A 22,747-nucleotide genomic window follows, 5' to 3' on the forward strand; every position below is an offset into this window, starting at 1 on the left:
CTTGTGGTAGAGTGACCTCCCCAGAATGGCTGCTGCCAGCATCTGTGTCCCCACGGGGAGTCCCAGTTGCCTCCTGTTTCTCCAGGAAGCTCTCCAAGATCAGCAAGTGGGTCTGACCTAGGCGTCTTTCAAATAACTGCCTCCGTACTGGGTCTCGGAGCATATGAGTTTTTGCATGAGCCTTTTAAGAGTGGAGTCTCTGTTTCTTAAGCTCTCCAACTCTCCCACATGCAAGCCTTCAAAGCTAGATGTTCTGGGGGCTCCTCTTCCTGATGAAGGACCTCAACGTGCCCTGGATATTCAACTTCTGCAGTTACAGTCACTCCAGGTGCTACCAGTCTGCCAACACACTGCTACCTCATGACAAGTTGAGGATCTTGGGCGTGAGGGGCAGGCTGTCTACCCCCAGCCCCTGGCCACTGCACCTAGTCCCCACTCATCACCCACTGACCCACTCATTGCTCCGAAGCTGGTCCAGGCCTTTCTGCCCTGTTTTAAATGAATTGAATAATTCTTTGGAATTCCATTTTACCTTCTCTAGCTATTCCTATTTGAGGACTTTTTTAGTGGTGTTTTAAAGATTACAATATACATCTTTGACTTATCATAGTTTATTTTTAAATAGTATTATACTTCTTTGTGAGCAGTATAAGGACCTTACAACAATATGGTTCTATTTCTCTCCTCTTCCTTTGTGCTCTGTCATGTGTTTTACCTCTACATACGCGATAAACACCGCAAAACATTGTTACTGTTTTTGCTTTAAGTAGCCCATAGTCTTTTAAAGCAGTTTAGATATAAGTGTATGTCTATCTCTTAAACATAATGAAATCGGTCTTTTTTTTATTTACCCACATACTTTTCTTGTGTTCTTCATTCCTTCCTTCAGCTCTAAATTTCCATTTGGCATCATTTCTCTTTAGCCTGAGTAACTCTTTTAGCATTTCTTGTAGTGCAGCTCTTCTGGAGATGAAATTGCTTCACTTTTGTCAATCTGAAAAGTCTTTATTTTACGTTTGCTTTTGCAGGATATATTTTGCTGTATGTAGAATTCTAGGGTGTCTTTTTTTTCTTCAAGTGCTTAAAAGTTGTCTTTTCATTGTCTCTGGCCCACCTTGTTTCTAATAAGAAGTCAGCAATCATTCTTACTGTTGTTTCCTTGTATGTAATATATAATGGCTGCTATTGAGATTTCCTCTTTATCATGGTTTTCAGCAGTTTGAGTCTGATGTGCCTAGGTGTGTGGTGTTCTATGTGTGTGTGTGTGTGTGTGCGCGTGTGCACGCACACACATGCTCACAGTTTGCTAATCGAAATCTTTAAAAAATTTTGGAAAATTCTTAGCCATTATCTCTTCAGTGGTTTCTTCGGCCCCATTCTCTCTCCTTTTCCTGTCATACTCTAATTATTACATCTATGTGTCCCATAGATCTCAGATACTTTATTGTATTTTCTCTCATTTTTATTTTTTCATTTCAGTTTATATAATTTCTACTGTCTTTAACTTTATAGATCTTTTTCTTCCTTTGTGTCCAGGCTGCTTCTAATCCCATCAAATAAATTCTTCACTTATAATAGCATATTTTTCATTTCTAGCACTTCCATGTGATCCATTTTTATCATTTCCATCTCTCTGCTGACATTCCCCATATGTTTGTGAATGTTCTCCAGCTTTTCTAGTAGGTCCTCTAACACATTTTTGTAGTTATTTTAAAGTCCCTCTCTCATAATTCCAATATCTGATTCATCTCCCAGTCTGCTTCTTTCCTCCCATGATCATGGGGTCCATTTCCTTGCTTCTTTGTGTGTCTCATAGTCTTAAATGTACATTGGACATAGTGTATAAAAGAGCATTAGTGGCTGAAGTAAATAATATTTCCTCCAGAAAATCGCTCATCCCTTATTCTGTCAGGATGCTAAGAATCCCTAGCCCTGTAGAAGCACCAAATAAATACCAGTAAGACATCAGATGTTTCTTTGTTAATTTACAGCTTTCTGAACCATGAGTGATTTCTCTCTCTGCTTAACAGTCTGAATTCTAGCTTTTCAAGTCACTGGAAATATCTCTTTGTCCTTCAGTTCCATCCCTACCTTTATGTACCTAAGGAGGTCTCTCTATGCTCTACTGTCCTGCTTTCAGTCTGGCAGTTACTGCTCTGCACTCAGTAAAAGCCCAAGTGCTGCAGAGAGATTTCTCATCTCTTCTTTCTGCCTTGCTACTTCTCTGCAATGGGCCATTGTCTCAACTCGGAAAAGGTCTGAGCACCTTATATGGGATCTCTCTAAGCTCTTTTGCTCTCCTTTCAGCCTTCAGCATACTATCTATGTGCCCTTGATGAAGGCCTGTGGGAAATAGTTGGCAGGTAGGTGCATACTCTTTCTGTGGTTGGGGTTCCTTGGGATTCTAGTGCATCATGGTAGCTCACATGCGGTCTTTACAAATTCATTAAAATATGGCTGGTTTCTCTTTATCACCTACTATGATGTATTCTGTCCTCTTTCAGTTGCTCTGCTAGAATGAAAACACCTATAGGTCTCTACTCTTAAAGAAAGGCCTCTTTACTTTCTAGATTTTCATTTGGTTAGATTTCGTTCTATCCTCAGATCTCTGGTGGCTTTAAAAAATTGTGATTTTGTAGCTTATCTGGTTTGTTGTTATTGTTAGGGTACCCTTGTGACTTGAACTGAGAAGGCCTCAGCTTTTAACGGCCTCTAATGAATAGGAGACAAAGTCTGGATCCAAAGAATGGTGGGAAGTAGAATCCAAGATTCTAGCATAAGCCAGAACTGTAAGAAGGGTTGATGTGGAAAATAATGTTTCAAAGGGAGGTTTGTCTGTTTGTGTGTGGCTCTAGGATAAGCAGGGAAAGAAAGAAAGAAAGAGAAAGAAAGAAAGAAAGAAAGGAAGGAAGGAAGGAAGGAAGAAAGGAAGAAAGGAAGAAAGGAGGGAGGGAGGGAAGAAAGAAAGAATGAAAGAAAAGAAAGAAAAAGAAAGAAAGGGAAAGGAGGGAGGGAGGAAAGAAGGAGGGAGGGAGAGAGGGAGAGAGAGAGAGAGGGAGAGGGAGAGAGAGAGAGAGAGAAAGAAAGAGAAAGAGAAAGAAAGGAGGGAAGGAAGGAAGAAGAGAAGGAAGGAAGGAAAGAGGGAGGGAGGGAGGAAGGAAGGAAGAAAGAGAAAGAAAGAAGAAAAGAAAAGAAAGAAAAGAAAGCTCACACTAGTGCTGATTTGGGGACATAATTCATGCTACCTACGTGGTCTGAATACCAGATGCCTGGCACTAGTGGGTCAACTCTTCCCTGTGTAATTCATGTGAAACATTGATTTCAGCTCTTCCTATGCCTAGGATAGTCATGACCTATGGTCCTGAAGTACACAGCAGTTCCAAATCATTCGATGCTGGACATCCTAACTGATGTTTTTGCCATTCATGCATCAACTGGGCCCTCTCATCATTTTACTAAGGAAGGGACTCAAGTGTGTCAGTACAGGAGAGAAAGTAAAGAAAATCTGCACACCATGGTTCCTTAAATTGAGGGCAGGCTGCACACTGATATAAGCTACCCTGCCAGTTTCATGGGTGTCATCAACATTGACAAGAGTGATGGGAATTTCCGTCTGATCTGTGACCCAAGTTGTTCATCAAATTGTGCCTGAGGAGGCCAAGTATAAGTTCTGTGAAGTGAGGAAGATATTTGTGGGCACCATCCAGATGGACATCTTCTGGATTGATTTGGACTTTGGCCAAATCAATTAGCCATTTCATCAAGTTCTGCTAACCCATGTACATTGATGGAAAGTGCTAACCTGGGACAGATTGATGGTATCACCAACACACACACACATACACACACACACACACAGAAAGAGAGAGAACCTGATTCTTGACCTGAGTCATGTGTAGGAAGCCAATGGCAATAGCTTTGCCACCAGGCTTTCTCAGCATATTCATCATTGGAGACAACAGCAAACAATGGATTTCCCTGCACCAAAGAAAGAGTACTTGCCTCAGTATTGCTGAAGACAGAGACAAAGACTATTAGCCAAACAGAGCAATGGGTGAGATGATTTCCAGAGGAGAGAAGTAGAGAGCTTCTTTGGCTAATTAAAGATGTATTAGCATGGAGGAGAAAACAAAAAGAAAACATTATTTTCAGAGAATTACCACCAAAGGAACATGCACTCACAATTAAAAAAAAAATTACTGAAACACATGAAGAAACAAGCCCAAATAAACAAAAGTCAGCAGAAAAAAATATAAGAAACTAAAGTGTCAGACTCCCAAGATTGATATTGGAATTATTAGACTACACAGCAACAACGTTTAATCTATCTAAATTTTAGCTGCATGAATGAAAATGAGAATCTTAAAATCATAGCACTGAATGAAAATAAAAGCAAGTCCCAAATCAGTAAAATGCGTAAATGAATTTTAATCCATTTATACCACACAATATCATAGAGCAGTTTTTAAAAAATGCACTAGAAATACGCATATCAAGATGGGGGAATCTCAGAAATAGAAAGATGAGTGAGAAAAATGTTAAAAAATACATATGAGTTCTTTATATAAGTTTCAAGACCTGTAAAATTTAGATATTATATTATTTAGGGATACATAATAAAACTTTTTTAAAGTAGCTGGTAATTTATAATTCAGAATGCTGGTTTCCTATGGATGAAAAGGGGAGGGAAAAGCTCAGAGAGGGGGCATGGTGGGCTTAAAAGATTTGGGTTGTGTTTTATTTCTTAAACCAGGAGGTTTAACATAGAGGTATTTGTTTTTAGTAACATCACTTAAGTATATGAGTACAGTTTATTCATTATTTTGTATGAATGAATTGTTTATATTTTTAAAAACTCAAATAAATCTTGTGTTAAGGTCAGTGGCCTAAATCCTTGCTAGGAAGATCTCACTGAATAAAAAAACCATTCTCTTTCTTGGAAGACAAAATATCAAATAGGTCCATCTAGTGGTGAATTAGAGAATCTCAAATACAGGGATACTCCAGTTGAAGGAATACACTGGGATGTAAGGCGTTTACTCAAAAATAGCCCATTCAGTGAACATTGGGGTGCATGTGTCTTTTTTTTTTGGCCACACCGCGCGGCATGCGGGAACTTAGTTCTCCGACCAGGGATCAAACCTGCACCCCCTGCGTTGGAAGCACGGAATCTTAACCACTGGACCACCAGGGAAGTCCCTGTATCTTTTCGAATTACGGTTTTCCCCAGATATTAAAAAAAAAAAAAATAGCCCATTCAAAAACCACGTATACAAATAGAAAAAAAATCTTGATTGATTGAGTGAAGAACTCTTTGTCTCCAGACGCATGGTAAAATTCTTTGGTTTGTCTCTAACTGGTTGAAAGACTAAAACTCAACCTCAGGTAATTTGTGAGACCCCAGCCTCCTTTATCTGCATCACTTTTGCCCCTTGTTGGCAGGTTTCCCCCCTCACTTCAGGTGCTGCGGTGCTTTCCTCCAGACCTCCTGTTAGTAACTGCATCTTCCCTGCCTGAGCATTGGATGACTCTTTCCTACCCCATTCTTCATCTGAGCTCAGTGCTGCTCTCACCTCTGCTTTAGAGTCATGGGGTGTACTCAGGCAGCTATTCAAGATTTAGGTCCCTCTATATGTACGAACCTATCGTTAAATGAAATTGGGCAGGGGACAGAACTGCACGTAGCATGTGTTCCCATTCATATTTTTTAAAAGAATGTATATGTTGTCACGTATATAGATTATCTGGGGAAGGACACACAAGAAACTGATAAACCTTTAGGGAAGGGCACTCTGGGGAAATTAAGTGAGAAAGAAACTTACATTTGATTTTTTACCATTTATTGATGCTGATTGAGTTTTGTTACAATGTGCATGTATGACTTAATACAAATTTTAAAGAGAAAATAGTGTGTTCTATATATGTAGATGCTATCACACTGATAAATAAGCTTCCTACAGATAAAGAGCATTGATGCTTTCTAATGGGTGTTATGTCTTAGTGGTTATACATCAACGCTGTGGTATAAGGCAGCCTTAGATTGTCAGTGGAATGGTCTTGCCTGAATTGAAAGAATCTCTCATGCATGTCTTTGGATATATTCATTGCCCTTAATACTTAGCTGCACCTTTAGCTTTAAATGATTTATCTGACAACTGACATGTTTTTCCAGTTAGGTTGAAAAAAATCAGTTTACGCTTTTTATTGATGTTGGAGCCTTGATACTTTATAAATTGCCTGAAATCTAACAGCGATTTCTGACCGGCACTTGACCTTTGCACGATCTACTTTGGACTCTAATTGGAAGAAACACTACAATTCCTTTTGTAAAGCAAACTCCCAAATGAACATGCAATCAAGTGTCACTTCAGCAAAAGCATGAGTGTTTTCTGAGCAGATCTTTTGTAGTGGGTGGCATGCTTGTTTCCTCAACATTCCGTCTCCCTTCCCATTGTGTGGCAGCAATGAGCTCTGAGGAAGTGAGCTGAGCTCCATTGGTGGCCTCTGGTCAGGAAGCCAGGGATTACTTCGAGGACCTAGCCTTACCGTTGTGTGGGGGGATGTAAACTGGCCCCCAAAGGCTGAAGATAAAGACTTTCCATTTGTTGTCTTAGGGAGAGGCAATTTCTCTCATCTGCTGGATGTAAATAAAGAAGTCAGCGGGCCTTACTGTAACCAGCAGCTGTCCTACAACCCAGAGGGGAACCAGTCACCAGTCGTAGAATGATACAAACCCTGTGGTTACAGAGCAAAGAGATAGAAAGAACCTATGTTCTTGATGACACAAGTGAGTTGCTCAAACAACCAACCCTGCAGGCTGCCCCATCTCTGGACTTTGTGTAAATGCCAGCTGGTCAGTTTTTGAGTGTTTGAGTCAAATGCGCTTGGTTGGTTTTTCTATTTCTTCCAACTGGAAGCATCGTGGAGCATATTTCAATAGAACAGTAAGAAAAACCCTCAATATATAAATTACACAATGTCTAGGCTAGATCTTGAATACCCTTCTCTGGATGAATTTCTTGAATATTTTAATTATAGAAGTGTAAATATATTTTAGAGTATGGATATTCATAAGAAGGATTGGATTTTACATTCTCGTATTAGTATGGTAGAGTGTCTATCTGTTCAGGCTGCTAGAACAGAATACCATAGACTGTGTGGCTTAAGCAACAAACATGTATTTCTCATGGTTCTGGAGGCTGGAAGTCCAACTTGTCATCATGGTCAAGTTCTTGGTGAGAGCTTTCTTCCTGGTTTACAATGGCCACCTTTTTGCTGTATCCTCTCATGGCAGAGAGAGAGAGATAATCTCTCTCATGTTTCTTTTTATAAGAGCACTAATCTCATTCATGAGAGCTCCATCCTCATGACCTAATTACTTCCCAAAGGTCCTACCTCCAAATATCATCACAGTGGGGATTAGGGCTTCAACATATGAATTTGGAAAAGACAAACTTTCAGTGCATAGAATGGAGTATAACATGAATAGTATTAAACACTAATCTAGATAAATCTTCTATTGTTAGAGACAGAGAAAGAACCCTAGATTAACCATTAAGCAAAATAAGCACATGTTCAGGTGTTTTAGTTCATTTGTGCTGTTATGACAAAAATACCATAAACTGGTTGGCTTATAAACAGCAAACATTTATTTCTCACAGTTCTGGAGGCTGGGAAGTCCAGGATCAAGGCTCCGGCAGATTCACTGTCTGGTGAGACAGACATGGAAGACATTCACTTCCTGGTTTGTAGATGGCCATCTTCTTTTGCTGTATCCTCACACAGAGAAAGAGGTAAGAGATCTCTCTGGGGCCTTTTATATAAGGACACTAATTCCATTCATGAGGGCTCCACCCTCATGATGTAATCACCTCCCCCCAAATCACTCCTTTTAATATCATCACATTAGGGTTTAACATATGAATTTGGGGGAGGGCACAAATATCCAGTCTATAGCATTAGGGCACTAGAGAAAGAGGGGCATCACAGGGCTCTTTCAAATTTTAATAAAATCAATCTTATATCAGGTTTCATTATGTCCTGATCCTTAATTTAGAAACTAACACTGTGACTCAGAAGCTACATATAAGTTTGTTGGCTTTTTACTTATGTATCTATCTACTCTGCTGATTGTAGATTGTAAACTCCTAATTCAATTCCTTTCATGGTTTTAGATACATTGAAATTTTCCATTTTTCCTTAAGTCAGTTTTAGTCAGTAACATTTGTGTTTGCAGGAAATTGTCTATGTTTTCTAACTTATCGGCAGAAAGTTGTCCACAATATTGTTTTATTTTAAAAATCCCTGGTGCACTTGTTATATCCTTTTTTATTCCAACAATTTTCTACTTTCTCCCTGACTTTTTCTTTATCAGTCATGATGTCAGGGTTATTTTCTCTCACTTTACTAGTCTTACTAAGCAACCATCTTTTTTTTTTTTTTTTTTTAATTTATAAATTTATTTATTTATTTTTAGCTGCATTTGGTCTTCGTTGCTGCGTGCGGGCTTTCTCTAGCTGTGTTGAGCTGGAGCTACTCTTCGTTGTTGTGCGCGGGCTTCTCATTGAGGTGGCTTCTCTTGTTGCAGAGCACAGGCTCTAGGCACGCAGGCTTCAGTAGTTGTGGGACACAGGCTCAGTAGTTGTGGCTCACAGGCTGTAGAACGCAGGCTCAGTAGTTGTGGTGCATGGGCTTCGTTGCTCCGTGGCACGTGGGATCATCCCGGACCAGGGCTCAAACCTGTGTACCCTGCATTGGGAGGCGGATTCTTAACCACTGTGCCACCAGGGAAGTCCCACTAAGCAACCATCTTGATGATGGTAAATAATCAAAAAAAAAAAAAAGAAGAGAAAAGAAAGTAAGGAAAAGGGACTATTCATTCCATATATTAGAATGCATTTTAAATCTAGCACTGATATAAAAACAGAAATTTCAAATAGTATGGCAAAGTGGAAAATCTATAAATATATGAAATTACACAAAAATTTAATATATAATGAGTATCATAAATGAGATTAATATGTGTGTATATGTATTTGTGTGTGTATAAGTATATGCATATAATATATAGACTTTGTAAATCTCATCAGTATAGTACATGAACAGTCCAATTACACAAAAGGAAAATCAACTAATAAACATTTTTAAATCTAATATTGGTAATCATAGTAACACAAATCTAAACAGCAATAAAATACCACTTACATCTATAAATAAGAAAAAAGTAAAAAAAGCAAGTGTAATATTTATTTAAGGTGTGTCTCCAAGATAATTTTTAAGCTCAACATTTTTAAGAATTATTCTTTAATTCATTTTGAATCCCTATTTGACAATATGCATTAAAAATCCATAGAAATTCATATCCTTTGTTCTAATGAAGCATATCATAAGGATTTATCTTAAAATAATTCAAAAGATAAGACTATATTCATGATGATGTTTACTACAGTGTCAAATTATAAAGTTGAAATTGGAAAAAACTTAGCTTGTTCAACAATAAATGCAGTGATTAAGAAAAGCCTCATCTATAAACTGGGTTAAGCATGATATGCTTCTTAAAAATTAAAAAAGTAAAGTTTGGTGTGTGTGTATCACCATTTATTGAGCACTGGCTATGAAGCAGATACTTTATATATATTTATTTCCAAAGCTCATATTCACTCTGCAGGTTAAGTACTTTTCATTCTCAATTTAAAGAATCTGGGTCCAGTTGCTCTGTGATATTAAGTCACTTATTCAAGGCAGCATAGCTAGTGATGGAGCTGGGCCTTGATCCCAATGCCAGTACAGTGCCTGCCACACCCAGGGCCTGGTCAAAGGGGACAGGCCCGGCTCACAATTCCTGATGAGGGAACAGCCTTTGGTAGCACATTCTGTACTATGTGATTTCTGCATCTTTACCCCACCCACCCCTCCTACCACCACCGAGGCTGGGGCCTCACCTAAGGGCAGCCAATCCAGAGTCAGGCTAGTAGCTCATGATATGGTCTGTCATGGAATGCTCTGCTAGAAAGGAGATGAATTATCTAAATTCTCACTCTTATTGGTTTAATTTTAGAAATAGGGAGCAAATCAGGCAGTTGTTGGGAAAAGAGGCTGGGAGAATGTGAGACAAGCCAGAGGGCTTTTAATAATACTCTCAAGAGCACTGCTAACTAGGTGAGACAGAACTAGACTGCTAGGTCACCCATGCCAGAAAGACTGAGGCGGGTTCAACTCAGGCAGAAAAAATGTAATCAAAATATGAAGTAAAGGGAAATAGTTGTCGACCACACTAAATTCTTCAAACAGTGCCTGTATCTGCATAATCATATTCATTACATACTCTAGTCCCTTCATGATCTTGTCACTTCTGCAGGCTCATCTCTTAACTCCAGCTAAGCCAAACAATTCATGTGTCTACGGGTATACTGTGCTGGTGATCAATGTTGCCTTTCAGCTCCAAATTCACCCTTTCACCTGAATGAATAAGTACATCATGCTGTCCCCTCCCTGGAAAGTATTTTCACTTGTGTAGCTTATTCCCTTGCATCCTACAAGACTTGGCTCAAGAGAAAGTACCTCTAAGGAGCTTCACATGATCTTCTCAAACGGAATCCACATAAGCACGATTCCATGGAGACCCTCTTGGCTATATAACAGCTTCACATCAGGAGAAGTTAATCTGAGTAATGATCAGATATAAAATGAGCAGAAAACAGAAGAGAGGAGTAGGTAGCAGATGTTACAAGGACTGACCCAGGAACCAACCTAATACCAATCCCTAAATATGCTAGAGCAAAGTGCTCCCTCAAGAAAGGGAGGCATTAGCAGGTGCAAACTAGTATATATAGAACGGATAAACAACAAGGTCCTACTGTATATACAGCACAGGGAACTATACTCAATATCCTGGGATAAACCGTAATGGAAAAGAATATAAAAAAGAATGTATATATATGTAAAACTGAATCACTTTGCTGTACAGCAGAAATTAACACAACATTGGAAATTGACCATACTTCAATTTAAAAAATAAATTAAAAAAAAAAAGGGACTTCCTTGGTGGCTCAGTGGTTAAGAATCCGCCTGCCAATGCAGGGGACACGGGTTCGAGCCCTGGTCCAGGAAGATCCCAGGTGCCACAGAGCAACTAAGCCCGTGCGCCACAACTACTGAGCCTGTGCTGTAGAGCCCGCGAGCCACAACTATTGAGCCCAAGTGCCACAACTACTGAAGCCCACGCGCCTAGAGCCTGTGCTCTGCAACGAGAGAAGCCACCGCAATGAGAAGCCTGTGCACCGCAGCGAAGAGTAGCCCCCGCTCGCCGCAACTAGAGAAAGCCCACACACAGCAACGAAGACCCAACAACAGCCAAAAACAAACAAACAAACAAATAAATAAATAAACAAATAAATAAATAAACAAATAAATAAAAAAGGGAGGCAGACACTTGGGTTAGAATCATTCACATATCCTTATCTTACCTCCTGACTTAAAGTAGATATATTTTAAGATATCTACATACATACATGTATATGTGTATATATATTATTATATTTATATATATATGTATATATAATTGAAAGTTTGAAATCAACAGACTTTTTATCCATTTGTAACTGGGACAAAACTGATATGGTTCTAAATTAATGAGAATGACACACTATAATAGCAATTTGTGTTACAAACTGTTCTGAGGCAACCATCTGTACTACACAAATAAATTTGCCTCTGAGACTGCAGGGCAACACTTTCCCAGAGTCTTACATAGAATCCAGATGCAAATTTTCCTGGCTCACTGCCTTTGCTTTATCCATTTGGCTAACCAGTTCGTGAGCAAATTTATATGTAAAATTTTAAAAGTTGGCTCAGGCCTCTAGAGTGAGGTGCAAAAATAATAACAGCAGTTTGTATTTACGTAAGTAGAATATTTATCCTAAGTGATCAGATCATATCAAAATTTTCTCTCATTCATTTACAGCCATTTATTCAAAGCAGAGAAAGTATAAATAAATATTTCAAAAGCATGATTTGGTGAGACGTATACCCAGCAGTCTACATTGGTTTAAACCAGACATGGGTGTTGTGATTTGTATGTCCCTTAGGGAATGTTTCTTTAAATTCAGAAATGTTGCTTTTTACCAACTGATTGAGATCCCATAAAGTTGTGTTTCTTCATCTGCTGTGCCTAAGATCTACAAAACACTGAGCTCAGAACTAGAAATAAACAAAACCGTAAGACTCAAACTTTGTAATCCAAGAAATTTACAGCTTAATTATTCTCCCCCCACCCAGCTTTATTGAGATATAATTGACATATAATATGGTATAAGTTGAAGGTGCACAATGCAATGATTTAATACATGTATATATTGCAAAATGTTTACCACAGTAAGGTTAGTTAGCACATCCTTCACCTCACATAATTACCATTGTTGTTATTGTGAGAACATTTAAAATCTAACCTTATAGCAACTTTCAAGTATACAATACAATGTTGTTAACTATAGTCACCATACTGTACATTAGCCACCCCCCCCAAACTTATTCCTCTTATAATTTGAAGTTTGTACCCTTTGGCCAACATCTCCTCTTCCCCCATCCCCAGCCCCTGGTAAGCATACTTCTACTCTTTGCTTCTATGAGTTCAGCTTTTTTAGAGTTTACTATAAGTGAGATCATATAGCATTTGTTTTTCTCTGTCTACTTATTCTATTTAGCATAATGCCCTCAAAGTCCATTTATGTTGTCAAGAATGGCAAGAGTTCCATTTTTTTAAAAGCTGAATAAACACTCCACTGTGTATATCTATATCTATTTATATCTAAATCTAGATTCATCCATTTATAGACACGTAGGTTGTTTCCATGTCTTGGCTATTGTGAATAATGCTGCGGTAACACAGAATAGTGATTTCATTTCCTTTGGATTTATATGCAGAAGTGGAATTGCTGGATCGTATGGTAGTTGTATTTTTAATTTTTTGAGGAAACTCCATACTGCTTTCCACAGTGGTTGCACCAATTTACATTACATCAACAATGCACAAGTGTTCCCTTTTCTTCACATCCTTGCCAACACATGTTATCTCTTATCTTTTTTTTAATTTGTTTTTGTTTTTAAAATTTTATTTATTTATTTATTTATTTTTGGCTGTGTTGGGTCTTCGTTTCTGTGGGAGGGCTTTCTCTAGTTGCGGCAAGTGGGGGCCACTCTTCATTGTGGTGCGCGGGCCTCTCACTATCGCGGCCTCTCTTGTTGCGGAGCACAGGCTCCAGATGCGCAAGCTCAATAATTGTGGCTCACGGGCCTAGTTGCTCCGCGGCATGTGGGATCTTCCCAGACCAGGGCTTGAACCCGTGTCCCTTGCATTGGCAGGCAGATTCTCAACCACTGTGCCACCAGGGAAGCCCTTATCTTTTTTGATAATGACCATTTTAACAGGTGTGAGGTGATATCTCACTGTGGTTTGGATTTGCATTTCTCTGATGATTAGTGATGTTGAGCACATTTTCATGTGCCTGTTGGTCGTTTGTATGTCTTATTTGGAAAAATATCTATTCAGGCCCATTGCTCATTTTTTAATAGGATTATTTGTGAGTTTTTAATTTTGCTATTGAGTTATATGAGCTCCTTTTATATTTTAGATATTAACTTCCTGTCAGAGAGATGGTTTGCAAATATTTTCTCCTATTCCATAGGTTGCCTTTCATCTTGTTCATTGTTTCTTTTGCTGTGCAGAAGCTTTTTACTTTGATGTACTCCCACTTACTGATTATTTTCCTTTGCTGCTTGTGTTTTTAGTGTCATATCAAAAAAGCCTTGCTAAGACCAGTATCAAGGAGATTTTTATCTATGGTTTCTTCTAGGAATTTTATGGTTTCAGGTATTACATTTAAGCTCTTAATCCATTTCGAGATAATTTTTGTGAGTGGTACTAGATAGGGGATCAATTTTCATTCATTTGCATGTGATTATCCAGTTTTCCCATCACCATTTATTGAAGAGATTGTCCTTTACCCATTGAGTATTCTTGGATCCCTTGTCAAATATTGGATGACAGTGTATGTGTGTATTTATTTCTGGGCTCTCTGTTCTATTCCATTGGTCTTTGTGTCTTTTTTTATGCCTGTATCATGAAGTAATTGCCTTGAAATCAAGAAGTGTGATGTCTTCACCTTTGTTCTTTCTCAAGATTGCTTTGTCTATTGGGGGTCTTTTGTAGTTACATATGAATTTTAGGGTTGTTTTTTCTATTTCTGTAAAAAATACAACTTTGATGGAGTTTGCAGTCTGTCCTTAGATGGCTTTGGGTAGTATAAACATTTTAACAATGTCAACTCTCCCAGTTCATGAGCATGAAATATCTTTACATTTATTTATGTCATCTTCAATGTCTTTCATCAATGTCTTACAGTTTTCACTTCCTGGTTAAATTTATTCCTAAGTAGTTTATTCTTTTTGATACTATTGTAAATGGGATTGTTTTATTTCTTTTTCAGATAGTTATTGTTAGTGTACAGAAATGCAACTGATTTTTGTATATTGATTTTGCATCCTGTAACTTTACTGGACTCATTTGGTTCTAATTTTTTTTTTGTCTGCACCATGCAGCTTGCAGGATCTTAGTTCCCTGACCAGGGATTGAACCTGGGCCCCTGCAGTGAAAGCACTGAGTCCTAATCACTGGATTGCCAGGGAATTCCCTCTAATGGTTTTTTGATGGTGTCTTTAGGATTTTCTATATACAAGATTATGTCATCAGCAAACCAAGACAATTTTACTTCTTCTTTTCTTATTTGGATGCCTTTTATTTCTTCTACTTGTCTAATTGCTCTGGCTAGGACTTCTAGTACCATGCTAAATAGGAACAGTAATAGTGGGCACCCTTGTCTTGTTCCTGATCTTAGAGGGAAGCTTTCTGCCTTTCACTGTTGAGTATGATGTTAGCTGTGGACTTGCCATATATTGCCTTTATTATGGTTAGGTATGTTCCTTCTGTACCCACTTTGTTGAGAGTTTTTGTCATGAAACTATGTTGACTTCTGTCGAATGCTTTTTCTGCATCTATTGAGATGATCATGTGATTCACATTATTAATTTGCATGTGTTGAACCATCCTTGCATCCCAGAGATAAACCTCACTTGCTCATGATGTATGATCCTTTTAATGTGCCACTGAATTTGGTTTGCTAGTATTTTGTTGAGATTTTTCGCCTCTATATGTATCAGGGATATTGACCTGTTGATATTGATCAGGGTTTTCTTTTCTTGTAGTGATATTATCTGGCTTTGGTATCAGAGTAATGCTGGCCTTATAAATGAGTTTGGGAGTGTTCCCACCTCTTTAACTTTTTGGAAGAGTTTGAGAGGGATTGATATTAATTCCTCTTTAAATGTTTGGTAGGATTAATCCATGAAACCATCTTGTTATGGGCTTTTCTATGTTGGGAGGTTTTTGTTTAGCGATTCACTCTCCTTATTCATTATTAGTCTGTTCAGTTTTCCTGTTTTTTTCCTGAGTCAGTTTTGGTAGGTTGTACGTTCTAGGAATTAATCCATTTTTTCTAGGTTTGTCCAATTTGTTGGCATATAATTGTTCGTAGTTGTCTTTTATAATCCTTTGGGTTTCTATGTATTGGTTGTAATGTCCCCTCTTTCATTTATAATATTATTTATTTGAGCCCTCTCTTTTTTTTCTTAGTAAGTCTAGTTGAAGTTTTCAATTTTATTTAACTTTTCATAAAACCATTTTGTTCCATTCTCTACTTCTGCTCAGATCTTTGTTATTTCCTTATTTTCTGTTAACACTGGACTCGGCTTAGTTTGTTCTTTTTCTAGTTCCTTGAGACGTAAAGTTAGGTAGTTTATTTGAGATCTTTCTTTTTTCTTAATATACACATTTATTGCTATAAACTTCCCACCTGAACAATTTTTCCTGTATCTCATATGTTTTGGTATGTTGTTTCCATTTTCATTTGTTTGAAGATATTTTTTTATTTCCCTTTTGATTTCTTCTTTGACCCATTAGCTGTTCAGGAGTGAACAACCACATTTTTATGGATTGTCAAGTTTTTCTCTTTTTATTGATTTCTAATTTCATACCATTGTGGTTGGAAAAGGTACTTGGTATGATTTCAGTCTTTTTAAAATTGCTAAGTCTTGTTTTGTGGCCTAACATACAATCTATCCCAGAGAATGTGCCATGTGCACTTAAGAATGTGTCTTCTGCTGCTTTTGGATGGAATACTCTATATATTTCTGCTAGATCCACTTGGTCTAAAATATAGTTCAAGTCCAGTGTTTCTGTATCAATTTTCTGTCTTGATGATCTATCCTTTGCTGAAAACTGGATATTTAATTTCCCTACCATAATTGTATTCTTGTCTATTTCTCCCTTGTATCTGTTGGTGTATGCTTAATATATTTAGGAGCACCAATGTTGCATACCTGTATATTTATAATTGTTATATCCTCTTGATACATTGACCTCTTTATCATTTTATAATGACCTTCTTTGTCTCTTAATACAGTTTTTGACTTTCAGTCTGTTTTGTCTGATGTAAGTATAGCTACCCCTGCTCTCTTTTGGTTTCCATTTACATCAAATATCTTTTTTCATTCCTTCACTTTGACCCTGAGTGTGTCCTTAAAGTCAAAGTGAGTCTCTGGTAGAGAGCATGTAGTTGAGTCTTGTTTTTTTATCCATTCAGTCACTCTGTATACTTTGGTTGGACAATTTAATCCATTTACATTTAAATTAATCATTGGTCAATAAGGACTTATTAATGTCATCTTGTTCATTGTTTTCTGGCTGTTTTATAGTTCTTTTGTTCCTTTCTTCATCTCTTGCTGTTTTCCTTTGTGCATTGAGTATTTTCAGTAGTGGTGTACTTTGATTTCCTGCTTTTTAGTTTGTCTTTACCTATTATAGATTTGGTTTTGTGGCTACCCTTATGCTTACATGAAACTTTTTTTTTTAATTAAAAAAAAATTTTTTTTTTTATTTATTTATTTGGCTGCACTGGGTCTTTAGTTGGGGCATGCGGGATCTTCATTGCAGGGGATGGGATCTTCATTGCAGCTTGCAGGATCTTTTTAGTTGTGGTATGTGGAATCTTTAGTTGTGGCATGCGGGCTCTTAGTTGCAGCATGCAGGATCTAGTTCCCTGACCAGGGGTCGAACCTGGGCCCCCTGCATTGGTAGCATGGAATCTTAACTGCTGGACCACCAGGGAAGTCCCTAAATGAAACTTCTTATAGACAGGTTTAAGAGTCTATGTTAAGTGATAACAACTTAATTTCAATTGCATGTAAAAACTCTACCCTTTTATTCCCTCCTCCACATCTTATTATTTTTATGTCACAATTTACATGTTCTTATGCTGTGTATCCATTAACAGATTATTGTAGCTATAGCTATTTTTAATACTTCTGCCCTTTTACCTTTATGCTGGAGTTTAATATTAGCACCCACCATGTTACAGTATTGGAGTATTCTGAATTTGATTATATATTTTTCTAGTGTGTTTTGTATTTTCATATATATTTTCATGTTACTAATTAACATTCTTCCATTTCATGAAGTTCTTGAAGAACTCCTTTCCACATTTCTTGTAAGGAAGGTGTAGTTACGGTGAACTCCCTCAGCTTTTGTGTGTCTAAGAGTCTTTATCTTTCCTTTATTTCTGAAGGATGACTTTGCTGGGTAGTGTATTCTTGGCTGGCAGGTTTTTTTCTTTCAGCACTTTGAATGTATCATCCCACTCTTTTGTGGCCTATAAAGTTTTTGCTGAGAAAGCAGCTGATAGCTTTATGGGGATTCCCTTGTAAGTGACAAGCTTCTGTTCTCTTGCTGCTCTCCAGATTCTCTCTTTGTCTTTGATTTTAGACAGCATTATTATAATATATCTTGGGGAAATCATTTGGGGTTGAAATTTTGGGGTGACCAGTTAGCTTCATGAACTTGGATGTCTAATTCCCTCCTGTTTTGGGAAGTTCTCAGCCATTATTCTTTAAGTAAGTTTTCTTTTTTTTTTTTTTTCCTTGTTCTCTCAGTTTATTTTATTTTTCTTTGAATTTTATTTATTTATTTATTTTATACATCAGGTTCTTATTACTTATCTATTTTATACATATTAGTGTATATATGCCAATCCCAGTCTCCCAATTAAGAAAACATGGAACGCTTCACAAATTTACGTGTCATCCTTGCGCAGGGGCCATGCTAATCTTCTCTGTATGGTTCCAATTTTAGTATGTGTGCTGCCAAAGTGAGCACAAGTAAGTTTTCTTTCCCTTTCTCCCTCTCTTCCCCTTCTGGGACTCTAATAATGCATCAATTGTTTCTTTTAAGGGTGCCCCGTAAGTTCTGTAGGCTTCATTTCATTCCTTTTAATTTGTTTTCTTTTTGTTCCTCTGACTGGATAATTTCAAATGATCTGTCTTTGAATTATTGATTGATGCTTTCTTCTGCTTATCCAGTCTGCTATTGAACTTCTCTGTTGAATTCTTCAGGTCAGTCATTGTATTCTTCATCTCCAAAATTTCTGTTTAGTTCTTTCTTGTGTTTTCTCTTTGTTGAACTTCTCATTTTGTTTCATATTGTTTTCCTGATTTTCTTAAATTGTTTATCTGTGTTCTCTTGTGGCTCTCTGAGCATCTCGAGAACAATTATTTTGAATTCTTTATCAGGCATTCATGTATCTTCATTTTCTTGAGGTTACTGGAAGTTTACTGTGTTCCTTCAGTGGTGTCGTGGTTCCCTGATTCTTTGTGATCTCTCTAGCCTTGTATGTGAAGAAACAGTCCCTTTCAGATTTTATGGACTGACCTTGGTAAGGAAGGACCTCTACAGCATGCTGGAGCATGTTGTGACTCTAGGTCTACACATGTGGGAACTTGTGATGGTCCACGTCGGGGGGTTATGATGTCTCATCAGCTTGGGCTGCTAAGGTCCATGACATCAACAACTGCGTGGTCCTAGACAAGGACTGCAAGGGTCTGCAGTGGCTACAAGGCCTGTTAGAGTCCTCATTGGTGCCTCCAGTTCCAGTGGCTAGGGACCAGGGCAGGCAGTGGTGGTGGCCAGAGCTGGTGATGTGCAGACACTTGTCTGTGGGGGCTGGGTACAGATGCCTTGTAGTGGCACGGGCCAGGTACAGAAAAGCACATAGTGGTGGTGGTCAGGGTCAGCAGCAAGGTGCCAGGGCCAACTGTGGGTGCATTGGCAGCTGCAGGGACCCTGGCCATCAGTGTCCACTCTGTGGCTACAGGGTCTCCCTATGGGCACAGCATAGCTGTGGAGGCCAGCAATAGGAGTTGGCCTGGGGACAGGCAAGTGCATAGGTGGAAGGTCTAGCTGCAGGTGAGTTGAGCAGGACAGGCCAGTGTCAGGAGACAGGGCTGGATCCAGGCCCACAAGCCACTGTAGGGCCCCTGGCTATTGGCATTCACTCCTGTGCCTGCAGGATCTCCTCAAGGGTGTGCACATAGCAGTGGAGACTAGTGATGGAAGTCAGGCCAAGCGTGTGCAGGTGCACAGCTAGAGGGGCTAGCTAGCCCCAGATGTGCACAGAGTATGTGGAGGGGTCCACTGCCTGGGTCTAGGCTGGCATCTTGTATTCATATAGCCACAGAGGCTGGGCCTGGCTGCCCGGCTTTGGGGGTGAGGGAAGTTGAAGATGGATGCTCAGGTGGCTGGCATCTGTGATCAGGAAAACCTTTGGAGGAAGTCTCAATGGTGGACTCTGTAGGGGGACCATGCTGGCTCTGCTGGGCATTGGTTTCTTCAGTGGCAAAAGCTGCTGGTGTCCTCTGCAGAGCAGGTCACTGAGAACCACGGTTGCTCCGCTATGTGGCTAATACTGGTAGCCCTGCTTTTCTTCCTTGTCCCTAGCTATCTCTATATGTCTCAGCTTTTTCAGTTTCTGGGTGGGGTGAGACCAAAGTGAGTCCCTTGTGCGGTGCCCTAAGCAGCTGATAAAGCTCTCACTCTCCCTTTCCCAGCGAGGGGAGCTCTTCAAGCTGGGGAGCTCCCTCCTGGTGCTGAGCAGGGTTCGCCTGGGGGCTGGGATGATGCAGGCAACATGATTCTGTTCTTCCTTCCTTTTTTGTGTGGTTATTCTCAGGTGTTTTGTTCTACTGTGTTGCTGAAGTTTCTTAAGTGGACTCTGAACTCTCTCAGAGCCATTTTTGTTTGTGGATAGCTGTCTAATTGTTGGTCTTTGTCGGGGGCTGGAGAGTGGTGTCTCCTACTCTGCCACGATGGTCATGTCACTCAGCATAATCTTTCTTAACAGTACTTTTGCACCGCTTCTAAAAATAAGACACATACTCTAGCATGCTTTTAAAAATATCTTATTACAGATTTAATACAGACTAATTGTAAGAAATTTAAAACTACAGAAAAGTAAAAAGAAGAAAATGAAGCCATCTGCAATCTTAATACTCAAAAATAACTACTGTTAACCAGTCGGTACACTTTCCTTTTAGTCTTTTTTAAATGCTCATATTAAAATATAAATTTTACGTAGTTCATACAGATCTTAATTTTCAAATGAAACAATGTGAATTTTCTGAAGTGGCAAAATGTTCTTCACAAACTTTATTTTAAAGACTGCAAACTTATTTATTATATACGACCATTAAATATTATTTTTTACACACATCTGATTACGTCAATTCCCCATTGCTCTCAGGTTTAAGTACAAACTTGGCATGGCCTACGAGACTGTTCTTAAACTTTCCCTTCCCTTGTCTCCTGCTTCTTTTTCCTCCTTTATGTTCTAGACTGAGGGCATACTCAGTCAGTTTCCATGTATCATATTCTCTCTCACTTCCAGGACTCTGTCCATGCTGATCATTCTAACGCATTATTATTCTTTTTCCTCTCCATCACTTACTTCTACCCACTTGTGCTCCCACTCATGTTTTCTAATTAACACCTACTAATCTCTGATGGAAGGAGAAGGTATAGACAGAAGAAAAGAGGGAAGCCTCTGATCAAGTCCTTAGAACAGAATAGAGTTCATAAGTAGACCCATGCATGTATCGTCAACTGATTTTGATTAGAGAGATAAGGTAATTAAATGAAGAAACAACAGTCTTTTCAACAAACGGTACTAGAACAGCACGGTATTTTTATAGAAAGGAAGAATTTCAACCTTTACCTCACACCATACATAAAAATTAACTCAAAATAAATCATGGACCAAAATGTAAACATTTAAACTACAAAACTTCTAGCTAAAAACAGAATATAATCTTTGAGATTTTGGAGTCAGCAAATAATTCTTAGATAGGACACAAAAGCATGAATCATAAGAGAAAAAAATTCGTAAAATGAACTTCGTTGAAATTAAAATCTGCTCTCTTGAGCACCATTTAAAAATTGAAAGACAAGCCGTAAAGTGGGGAAAAAATTTTGCAATACATGTAAGTGACCCAGGACTTATCTAGAATATAGAAAACTCTTGTATCTCAGTAATAAGAAAACGGCCCATAAAAAATAAGCAAAAGATTTAAACAAACGCTTTACAAAGAATATATGCAAATGGCCCATGAACACGAGATGTCAAACATCATTAGTCATCAGGGAAATAAAAATTATAACCACAATGAGATATGATAAAACATCTATTAGAATGACTAAAAAAGATGGGCAATGACAAGTGTGGTGAGGTGTGGGGTGACTAGAACTCTGATGACTGGTGAGGAGAATGTAAGATGGCACAACCACTTTGGAAACAACTTGGCGTTTCTCATACATTTAAAGATCCACTTTATGACCCACCAATTCAATCCGAAGTATTTATCCAAGTGAAATGAAAATATATGTCCACACAAAGACTGGTACATGAATGTGCATAGCAGTTTTCTTTGTAGAAACCCCAAACTGGAAGCATCCCAAATGTCTGTCGACAGGCAGATGGCTTCCATACTGCTCACTAATAAAAAGGAATGAACCACTGATAGATGAAATAACATAGATAAATCTCAGAAGCATGCTGAGCAAAATAAGTCAGAAAAAAAGAAAATATAATATACAATCCCATTAATATAAAACTCTAGGAAAAATTTAAAGTATAATAACAGAAAGTGTATCAGTGGTTGTCTAGGATCAGGGTGGTTGTGGGGATTGATTGGAAGGGGCATAAGGGTACCTTTGGGGGTGAGGGACATGTTCTATATCTTACTTGTGGTAGTGGTTGCTACAGAGATGTATATATTTGTCAGAATTCATTAAACTGTACACTTAAGATGTGTACCTTTTATTATCTGTAAATTATACATCAATAAATTTGATTTTTAAAAAGTGTGTCCATTGCTATTGAGAAGTTTGGTAAGTCAAGGACAGAGAAGGGACTATTGCAAATGGCAATATTAAAAGTCATGGGTGACTTAATTAAGAATAGTTTCAATGAAGGGATGAAGACCAAAACCTGACTGAAGCAGGTTGGAGAAAGAATGGTGGTTGAGACAGTGGAAATACAGCTGTACATAATTCTTTCAAGGATTTTTGCTACGAACGGAAGCAGAGAAATCGGGTGGTACTTGAGAGGCATGCGGGAGTCAAGGGAAAGGTTGGGGCAGAAAGTCAAGGGAAAGTTATTAGCATAACTGTATGCTGATGGGAATGATCCAGTAAAGAGAGTGAGATTGATGATACAGGAGAAAAAGAAAGTATTGCCGGAGAAAGTTGTTGAGAAGGCGAGAGCATGTGGGATATTAAGCACAAGAGGAGATACTTACCTCTCATAGGAGC

At 38.4% G+C, this 22,747-nt stretch overlaps 1 long non-coding RNA gene across 6 annotated transcripts in view; it reads left to right on the plus strand.

Moving 5' to 3' along the window:
• Positions 1-22,747, plus strand: part of LOC309637022 — a 98,336-nt gene that overhangs the window by 22,400 nt on the left and 53,189 nt on the right. For all 6 annotated transcript variants that reach the window (XR_014250368.1, XR_014250369.1, XR_014250370.1 and 3 more), the window contains exon 3: positions 7,662-7,793. This is a non-coding gene — a long non-coding RNA (uncharacterized lncRNA). The remainder of the gene's footprint in view (positions 1-7,661; positions 7,794-22,747) is intronic.

The sequence above is a fragment of the Balaenoptera physalus genome (genome assembly GCF_965194825.1).
Source record: "Balaenoptera physalus genome assembly, chromosome: 10".
Classification (NCBI taxonomy): Eukaryota; Metazoa; Chordata; class Mammalia; order Artiodactyla; family Balaenopteridae; genus Balaenoptera; species Balaenoptera physalus.